This window comes from Caretta caretta, chromosome 23 (assembly GCF_965140235.1).
Source record: "Caretta caretta isolate rCarCar2 chromosome 23, rCarCar1.hap1, whole genome shotgun sequence".
NCBI lineage: Eukaryota > Metazoa > Chordata > Testudines > Cheloniidae > Caretta > Caretta caretta.
The window spans coordinates 3939289-3950022 of record NC_134228.1 but is presented as its reverse complement, the minus strand read 5'-3'; positions in this window follow the sequence as shown (position 1 = coordinate 3950022).

Sequence of the window (10734 nt, the reverse complement as noted above, 5' to 3'; positions counted from 1 at the left end):
AGGGTTTTATCTACCTCTCCAACAATATAAGGCCCAGAGGAATCTACGTTGTTGGGGATGGGGGGGAGTCCAGGCTGGACATCTCTTATTCCACCAGGGATGGAAGGAAGGAACTGAAGTATAAAATTGCAGAACCAATAACTGTGGTATGTAACCTATCACTGAAATCAGCCTCTGTACCAGATGACTGGAGAGTAGCTAAATGTGATGCCAATTTTTTAAAAAGGCTCCAGAGGCGATCCTGGCCATTACGGGCCAGTGAGCCTAACTTCAGTACCAGGCAAATTGGGTGAAACGAGAGTAAAGAACAGAATTATCAGACACATAGATGAACACGCTATATTGGGGAAAAGTCAACATGGCTTTTGAAAAGAGAAATCATGCCTCACCAATCTATTAGAATTCTTTGAGGGGGTCAACAAGCAGGTGGACGAGGTGATCCAGTGGATATAATGTACTTGGACTTTCACAAAGCCTTTGACAAGCTCCCTCACCAAAGGTTTTTGAGCATGGGATAAGAGGGAAGGTCCTCTCGTGGGTCAGTAACTGGTTAAAAGACAGGAAACAAAACGTGGGAATAAACCGTCAGTTTTCACAGTAGCGAGAGGTAAATAGCGGGGTCCCCCAAGGATCTGTCCTGGGCCCAGTGCTGTTCAACATATTCATAAATGATCTGGAAAAGGGGGTAAACTGTGAAGTGGCAAAATGTGCAGATGATACAAAATTACTCAAGATAGTTAAGCCCAAAGAGAGCTACAAAAGGGTCTCACAAAACTGGGTGACTAGGCAAAAAAATGGCAGGTGCAATTCAGTGTTGATAAATGCAAAGTAAAAAGAAAAGGAGTACTTGTGGCACCTTAGAGACTAACCAATTTATTTGAGCATGAGCTTTCGTGAGCCACAGCTCACTTCATCATCTGAGCTGTGGCTCACGAAAGCTCATGCTCAAATAAATTGGTTAGTCTCTAAGGTGCCACAAGTACTCCTTTTCTTTTTGCGAATACAGACTAACACGGCTGTTCCTCTGAAAAAAATGCAAAGTAATGCACATTGGAAAACAAAATCCCAACCATTCGTACAAAATGATGGGGTCTAAATTAGCTGTTAGCTCTCAAGAAAGTGATCTTGGAGTCATTGTGATATGTTCTCTGAAAACATCCACTCAGTGTGCAGGACAGTCAGAAAAGCTAACAATGTTAGGAACCATTAGGAAAGGGATAGATAATAAGATAGAATATAACATAATGCCACTATATACATCCATGTGTAACCCACACACCTCCTGGATGTGGTTTCTGTCCCATCTTGTGGCACCAAGACCACTTAGAGAGAGACATTAATGAGTCTGCTTAACAGCCATATGGCTTTTAGCTCATGCAGTAGAGGCTCATGCATTAAGCTCCCGAGGTCCCAGGTTCAATCCTGCCTGCCGATGACTAGGGTCTCTTGGCGTTACACATGGTACGCCCACACCTTGAATATTGCATGCAGTTCTGGTCGCCCCATCTCACAAAAGAGATATTGGAACTGGAAAAGGTGCAGAAAAGGGCAATGAAAATGATGAGCGGGATGGAACTGCTTCTCTACAAAGAGAGTTTTAAAAGCCTGGGACTGTCCAGCTTAGAAAAGAGACGCCTGAGGGGGGTATGAGAGAGGTCGATAAAATCATGTCTGGTGCAGAGAAAGTGACTGGGGAACGTGTTATTTACCCCTTCACATCACACAAGAATTAGGAGCCACCTGATGAAATCAATGGGCAGCATGTTTAAATCAAACAAAAGGAAGTACTTTGTCACCCAGCGCATAGTTAACCTGTGGAACTCATTGCCTGGGGATGTTGTGAAGGGTAAAAGTATAACTGGGTTCAAAAACAAGTGAGATAAGCTCCTGGAGGACAGGTCCATCAGTGCTATTAGCCAAGATGGCCCGGATGCAACCCCATGGTCTGGGTGTCCCTGAACCTCTGACTGCCAGAAGCTGGGACTGGATGCCAGGGGATGGATCACTCGATAATTGCCCTGTTCTGTTCATTCCCTCTGAAGCGTCTGACACTGGCAGAAGACAGGAAGCTGGGGCTACATGGACAATTGGTCTGACCCAGTATGGCCGTTTTTATGATGGGACAGATGCATGTGGCACCAAGCTGTTAAGAATTATGAGGCAGAGGGAAGATACGGGGGACTCATGGGGGTGAAGATGGGGTGGGGGGAGAGAAGCTAATGGTTGCGAAGACTCCTTCTGAATGTGATCCTGATAGAATCATAGAAATGCCGGGCTGAAAGGGCCCTGGAGAGGTCATCAAGCCCAGCCCTCTGAGCTGAGGCCAGATCAAGAAAACCTAGACCAACTTCTTCTGAAAAACCTCCAGCGACAGGGATTCCTGTTCCAGACCTTCACTCCCCTGAAAGTTTGTCTTAATATCTCACCTAAATTTCCCTTGCTGCAGATTAAGCCCATTGCATCTTGTCCTGCCTTCTGCGGACATGGCAAACAATTGACGCAGTGCTGCCTGGCTGAGTCTGCAGGTGGGATAGCTTGGAGATCTGGCTCAGCGGGGTGCTGACCAGGTTGCCTGATGCTGGCCACTTAAATGGCAGCACTGTCACCTTATGATTGTTTTTAGCAGAAACCTTCAACTCCTCGGGGATATGGGATGGAGCAACAGCCCTGCCCCTCCCTCCCTGTTCAGACCTTCTTCCCTATGTGCTAGGTACCTGTCCCTACAGGCCCCAAGATACCAACTGGCAGCGTTCAACTCCACCAGCCAAAGCAAACAAACCCCAAGGAACGCAGGGGAGGGAATGAACCAGGGATAGTTTTCTATTAACCTTTGATCTGTTTCATTCTGCGTCTGACATTCCTTCGGGGTTAGCGAAACGCTCAGAGCAGAGCTTGCCTCAACAACCCAGATGCCAGACTGGTGGCACGCCAGCATGGCAGGGAATGCTTGTGTGCCTCAGCTTCCCCATCTGTAAAATGGGGATAATCCCACCTACCTTCCAGCGGTGTCATGAAGCTTCACATTTATGGGGGTGTTCAGACCCTATAGTTTGGTTAATGCACAATCACCTGACATAGGAACAGCAAGACTGGATCAGACCTGAGGGCCATTTGGCCCAGTATCCTGGCTCTGACACTTCCCAGCACCAGATGGTTCCGAGGCAGGTGTAAAAACCCTACAGTAGCAGGTATGGGAGAATCAGCACCCCACATTAGAGAGTAGGATGAGACTAAACAGTCAGAAATTGACTTAAACCCCCAGAAGCTGGAGGTTCAATATCCCTGCCAATATTTTTGTTAGTATGAACGCCTCTAACTCTGGATATTCTTGTTATCCACATAAATATTCAGTCTCTTTTTGAATCTTCCTAAGTTCCCAGCCTGAACAAAATCATGTGGCAGGGAGTTCCCCAGACTAATTATGCATTGTGGGTTTTGTCGGGTTTGAATTTCCCACCTTTAACTTCATTCAGTGTCCCCTGCCCTTGTATTACAAGACAGGAGGAAAAGAAGCTCCAAACAACTGTCTTTTTCCCAGTCTCTACATTACAGATTTATCATCTCCCTGCCCTTTTATTCATCTTTCTACGGTAACCAGCCCAATCTCTTCCTTCTCGTTATTGGAGAGTTTTTCCAGGCCCTCGATCATTCTCGTCACCTTTCTCTGCACACCCTGTAATTCTGCGATAACCTTTTCGACATGAGGCAACCAGCGCTGCACACGACCACATGTACCCAGTTATTTCTCCAGCCTCTCTAAAACTTACTGGCTGCCCCATCACCTGGGGCGCTGGATTCTGCAAAGCCTTTGACACTGATTCTGTTAATTACTGAAGCTGCACTGAAACTTGTGCTAACCATTAAAAAAAAACAGCAGCTACCGACACCGATTTTGCCCCCAGGTACCCTTTGCACTAGAAGTGCGGAATAGCTAAATGCATGAGGAGTTTGAACTCAGATCCTCAAACCACTTTTTAACTTAAGCCGGACAAAAGACTTTTTGTGCAGCCTGGTGTCAGGGATTGTACCTTTAAGAGACCTGGCAGTGAAACACCCCAGGAAGAGAACTGGTTGGAAGCAAGTGAGCTGCAGGCTTGTATAAAGATGTATTTGTTTGCGTTAGCCGCCTCCATGCCTGATACCAAGCAGGGGACGGCAAAGCCAGAGACACAGGGCCTGCTGGTGTGAATCAGCACCGCTCAGACTTTAAACATCTGGTTGATCCCGGTTCATATCCTTTTCTTCCCCTTTACTATCCTAGAACTCAAAATAGCTTGACCATTTTCCTTCGGCTTTTCCAGGGAAATGACCCTCTGGCCTGAGATAAATCCTTGGGATTTTTCAGACAATATAAATTTTTTAAAAATAACATTACAAGAGGATGAAAAAATAGGGCCCAGAGTGCAATAGGTGCTGCATCCTTAGTTAACCCAGAATGGTCCCAGAAAACCCATTTGTAAATTTGTCCCTCCTCATGAATCACTTACAGTGCTCCCTGCAGCACAGCGCCCCCTAGCACTGCACTGGGGCATTGGGGTCAGGCCTGACTGCCAGGGGAGAGTGCCCCCTACTGGCCCCGCTTCTCCCTGCAGCACAGCGCCCCCTAGTGCTGCATTGGGGCATTGGGATCAGGCCTGACTGCCAGGGGAGAGTGCCTCCTACTGGCCCCCCCTTCTCCCTGCAGCACAGCTCCCCCAGCACCACACCGGAGCATTGGGGTCAGCCCTGACTGCCAGGGGACAGCGCCCCCTACTGGCCCCGCTTCTCCCTGCAGCACAGCTCCCCCAGCACCACACGGGGGCATTGGGGTCAGGCCTGACTGCCGGAGAGAGTGCCCCCTACTGGCCCCGCTTTTCCCTGCAGCACAGCGCCCCCTAGTGCTGCATGGGGGCATTGGGGTCCGGCCTGACTGCCAGGGGAGAGTGCCCCCTACTGCCCCCCCTTCTCCCTGCAGCACAGCTCCCCCAGCACCACACGGGGGCATTGGGGTCAGGCCTGACTGCCGGGGGACAGCGCCCCCTACTGAGTCCCCGCCCCGCTCCTCGCAGCACCAGTACCGCCCTGACGCACGGGCGAATGCTGCAATCCCTCACCTGCGCCCGAGGCGTTAGGCTGGAAACAGGCAGGGATACCACTCAGGTCCCACTGGGTCCCAGCAGCCAGTGGGCAGCGTGGCTGCTCTCACCCGGGCCAGGATGGACAGGAATGCATGTTGCTCCCCTGAACCCAGCAGTCCCACTGCAGCTGCTCCAGGAGCTTGCTCAGGAATTGAGGCGTGGGCTGCTCCCGGTGACCCTCGCAGGGGTGGCATTGCTGGTCGGTCTTGCAGGTCCTGAGCTTCTCCAGCTGGCTCAGGTGCCTGATCAGCAAGGAGAGGCTCTCCGTGTGCTCCCTGTGCTCCCACTGGATCACCCGCAGCTCGGTGTGGAAGCAGTTCAGGTTCTCCGCCATGCACACCTGCTGGGGCAGCAGCAGAATGTGGGAGGGGATGGGGAAATAGATTGGTTTCAGGGGCCCAGAGGGCCCTTCCCATTGACCCCAGCCGCGGGAGAGCGGGGCTCGCCACCCCAGGAACCGGTGACAACGAAGCAGCGCCTGACCCCGTCCCGTCCACTTCCTTAAATGTCCGAACCCTGCTAGGTCCCAGGCTCTAGCCAGAGCCAGGAGCTGTGGGCCTTGCTGGCTCAAACCGTCCTCTGGCTGGGCCCCCAAAATCTCATCGGCTGGGCCTTGACCACCACCTCTTCCTGTGAAGCCACGAACCTTCCTTGGCCAGAATTCTGGACTCAGACACCTGGGTTCTAGTCCCAGCTCTGTCCCTGGCCTGCTGGGTGACCTTGGGCCAGTCTGTGCCTCAGTTTCCCCTCCAACCCTTTGTCTATGTAGATCATAAGCTCTTTGGGGACAGGGATTATATCCATCTAGGGTATTTATGTGCCTATAGTGACCGAGCCCCTCAAAAAATGAGTGCATTTCCCAGGAAATCCCTAGATTTCCTATGCAAGATGTACCCTCTCCAGTTATGTAAGAATTCAGCCTTTTGAAGCTTCCCTGTGAGGAGGGGACCTTTGTCTGCTGATCACCTGTTACGCCAGGACAAGCTCAGAGGCCCAACCTATATATAAAGGAGGAACTCACGGATCTACAGAGAGTTTGTTCTGAACCAAGGCGGTTATGAACTGGTAAAATCACTTGGTGGGGTGTGAAGGGCTGAGCCCGGAGCCAGAGCGCTTGCTGGAGCTGCGGGACCTCTGCTAAGCTCGTTAGCACCCACGTCCGGAACTTTGATCGTTTCAATGTTTTCTCTGGGATGCTTCGGACCGAAGAGTAAATGGGCTTGCTTAGAAAGTCTGGGCCGTGCCTGTACCTTTAACTTATAGGCAATTACACTGTTCCCTCGCCTCTGAGGGAAAAGTTGAGTCTCTCTTGCTGGGGACCTCACAGTGTAAGCAGGGACCTGTGCAAAGTGGAAGAACCCGTCAGGAGGGAGAGAGACACAGGTCTCTGGCCAAGAGAGGTGATAGCTGAAGAGCCTGAAGCGGGTGCCCTTGGTGGACTGGGAATACAGGGGCAGTTCGCCTGAACAGTGCCACTATCATCCCCATTTTACAGGTGGGGAAACTGAGGCACGAGGCGGGTAAATGACTTTCGTCAGAGCTGGAAATTGAACCCAGGTTTCCTGAATCCTGGGCAACGGCTAGAGCCCCTGGGCCGTCCCTCCTCTGAGTCTGGGTGTGCACCTGGCACAGCGGGGCCTCTGGGTGGCCCCCTAATCCAACCCACCCACACTTTATAAAACCATCCAAGAGCCTCAGCTGGTGCAAGGTGGTAGCAGGAGTGACCAGTGCCGCCACTGTCAAGCCATCGAGTCCCTGCTGTGAGGGGACAGATCAGAATCAGGGCCTTAGAGCAGAAAGGCCCCATATCCCATTGCGCCGCGACCTGGGGCCTGTGTCCTAACCCATGAACGGCATTCCCCATACCGCCGAGCCACACTTACTGCCGGAAATTCACCCACTTCAACAGCGCTACCCCGGGCTGGGTTGGACCCAGCGCATGGAGGGTTTCAAGGGGACCGCTGGAGCCTGGGTGGCAGAGGGTACGTACTGTGATGTCTTCCGGGGTGTAGAGAATCCTGTCGGTGGCGTCCCCCTGGAAGAGAGCAGCACCACGGGTTAGGGGGACAGGCCCCGCGTAAGGCAGCAGGGGGAAGTAGATTCCGGAATAGATCCTCCATGCAGCTGTTCCTATTCCACAAAAGCTGTTCTGGTCAATTTCCCCCTGCAGACAAGCCAGCTCCCCCGGCCTTCTGTTTAAATTTCCTCTGAGCAATCGTGGGCCCATTATACAGATATAGCTAACTGAGACTGCGCCCTGTACGGAGGAATCTGCCCGACACTTTGCACTTCTCGGTCCCCTGACATTTCAGAGGCTCAGGGCCTTTTACAGGGCACAATTAAATGAGCCTGTTAAAACACCGCCCAACCAATGGCAGGGCAGGATCATGATCCCTGTTTTACAGATGGGGAAACTGAGGCACGGAGCAGGGACGTGATGCATCCAAGGTTGAAAGGAGAGCTCACATCAAACCTGGGAAAGCGGGTGTACTAAAACTGGAGAGCAGGGGGGCTGGGAGCCAGGAATCCTGGGGTCTATCCTCAGCTCTGGGAGCAGAGCGGGGTCTAGTGGTTAAAGCAGGGGCTGCGGATCCAGGACTCCTGGGTTCTATTCTCAGCTCTGGGAGGAAGGATACAGGGGCAGAGGAATTCAATGAGGGATTCATGGAGGGTGAGGTGCCATGCTGATGGGATGCCATGGGGGTGGGCCGCAAGGCGGGTACAGCCCCTGGCAGCAATGTGGTACCTTGCCCCCGGCTGCCAATGTGTCTTGGCTGCGTCCACTCCCTTCCCATGCCTGGGCCTCTCTCTCTACTGAGCGAGGAGCCTGGGGCAGGAGATAGCAATACCTGCCTGTTAGGAATGGCTCCGAGACTCCAGCTGCCCATGGGGGGCCCAAGAGGCTACCCAGGCCCTTCACCTATGGCATGGGGGTGGGAGAGCTCCATCCCATCTCGTATCCCCCCCTGCACTGCTCACCAGCAATTTGGTGACGTTCTGCAGGACCCTGATGGCCTCCTTTCCACAGACCCGTCTCCCGCGCACCAAGCCGCTCGTCAGCAAAGAGACCAAGAGGAGCACGTGGAGTCCCGTCATGCCGGGAGGCAGCCTGGCCTGCTAAGGGCCATGTTCACGTCCACCGCTCCAGAGCCTTCAGAGTCCGAGATGCAGCTGCAGCTGGAGAGCCCTCGAGAGCCGGGCGAGGTCCTGGGGTCCTCTGCAAAGCTAGCGATGGGGGCATGGCCTGGCTGTCTCAGGCACCGTGTGGACCCCGCCCCCCCGGTGTGCTTCCATCAGCACTAGGGACCTTATGGCTGTCAGGGCCCAGGGTGAAACGACAAGGAGACAGACCCTGCTAGAGGGGGTGGGGCGGGGGGTCAGCAGTGGAATTTCCATCAACAAGAGTCGCTGTGGGACAATGTCACAACTCTGCCAGAGACCCCTCTATCCATCCCCATCCCCCACCACCCCTTCATCCATCCCCTCCCCTTCACCCATCCCTCGCCACCCCTTCATCCATCCCCATTCCTCGCCACCCCTGCATCCATCCCCATCCCTTCATCCATTCATCCCCATCCCTCGCCACCCCTTCATCCATCCCCATCCCTCGCCACCCCTTCATCCATCCCCATCCCTTCATCCATTCATCTCCATCCCTCGCCACATTCATCCCCATCTCTCCCCACCCCTGCATCCATCCCCATCCCTCACCATCCCTTCATCCATCCCTTCATCCATCCATCCCCATCCCTCGCCACCCCTTCATTTATCCCCATCCATCCCCACCCCTCCCCACCTCTCTATCCACCCCCATCCCTCGCCAACCCTTCATTCATCTCCATCCATCCATCCCCACCCCTGCATCCATCCCCATCCCTCTATCCATCCCCATTTCTTGCCACCCCTGCATTCCTCCCCATCCCTCCCAACCCCTTCATCCATCCATCCCCATCCCCACTTATCTCTATCAGTATACACCTCTCTCTCTCTCCATCCATTCATCCATTGGTCTCTCTTTATTCTTATACCCCCCCCCATCTATCAATTTCTATCCCCATACACATCTATCTATCTGTCTGTCTATCCCTATACACCTCCTCTATCTAATCTATCTATCTATCCTCATACACACTCCTCTATCTATCTACCCCCCTACACATCTATCTACAGATTTATCCCCATACACACCATCTGTCTCCATGCACCACTTCTGTCTAACCTATATATCCACCCATCCCTCCCCAACTCTCCCCATACACACCCACGCACCCATCCATCTCTCTCTCTCTATATATATATATATGGCATCCATCCATTCACATACATACCTCTCTCTCCAACCATCCATCCCCACCTCTACGCATCTATCTCTGTACCCTCCTCTCTCTCCATCCATCCATCCAAACCTGACCTATGAGGAAAGGTTATAAAAAAAATCGGCATGTTTAGTCTTGAGACAAGGAGGCTGAGCAGGGACCTGATAAGTGTCATCAGACACGCTAAGGGCTGTTATAACGAGGACGGGAGTCAGCTGTTCTCCATGTCCACTGGAGGTTGGACAAGGAGCAATGGGCTTAATCCGCAGCGAGGGAGATTGAGGTGAGATATTAGGAGAAACTTTCTAACTCTCTGGGGAGTGAAGCTCTGGAACAGGCTCCCAGGGGAGACTGTGGGGACCCTGTCATTGGAGGTGTTAAAGAGCAGGTTGGACAAACACTTGTCAAGGGTGGTCTAGGTTTCTTCCGTCCTGCCTCAGCACAGGGGGCTGGGCTTGCTGACCTCTCGAGGTCCCACCCAGCCCGACACCTCCCAGATTCTCTGATTTCTGTCAACCAGCAATCACGCCCCCTGTCCGCGCAGCTGCCCGGGCCTCATGGCAAAGCCAGGCCTGTTGAATGCAAGAGCGACACCTTAACCACTAGACCAGCCTGCCTCCGGATTGGAGCTGAGCTCGCCGACTCCTTCCCCCAGAGCCCTGCGCCAGCGACATCCCCTGCTGGCTGCCAGGCTCCGAGGGACCCGAGCCAGCGCCCCGGTGCGGAAAGGCGCCCGAGGGCGTTGCCAGCGTCTTCAGCCTCCGTCAATGCACCGTCTTAATTCGAGAAGGGGTCAGCCAGGGGGCAGATGGGCTCTCGGGCCTTCAGTCTGAGACCAGAGCCAGGCTGGGGCCCGCGGGGGAGCAGGGTCTGGCAGGGCAGCCTGGAGCCGGCATAACTCTCTGCCGTGGCTCACTGGGAGTCTGCGGCGCTGGCTGACGACATGTAAACATGAGCGGGGGAGGAGGGGGCGACTGGCCAGAGCAGCCATTAGTGGGGACTGCAGAGGCTGGAGGATCCTAACATGATTACGTCCAGACACTGGCTAATTATAAAGCTGCTGGCATCTCTGTCCCCACTCCCCCTCCCTCCATCTCCATACACACCGCTGTATCTATCCATCCATCCCTATACACACCGCTCCATCCACCCCTCCCCATACACACATTTTCCATCCCTCCATCCCTGTGCACACTGATCTATCCATCCCTCCACATACACACTGCTGTGTCTATCCATCCATCCCTACACACACCACTCCATCCACCCCTCCCCATACACACCGCTCCGTCCCTCCATCC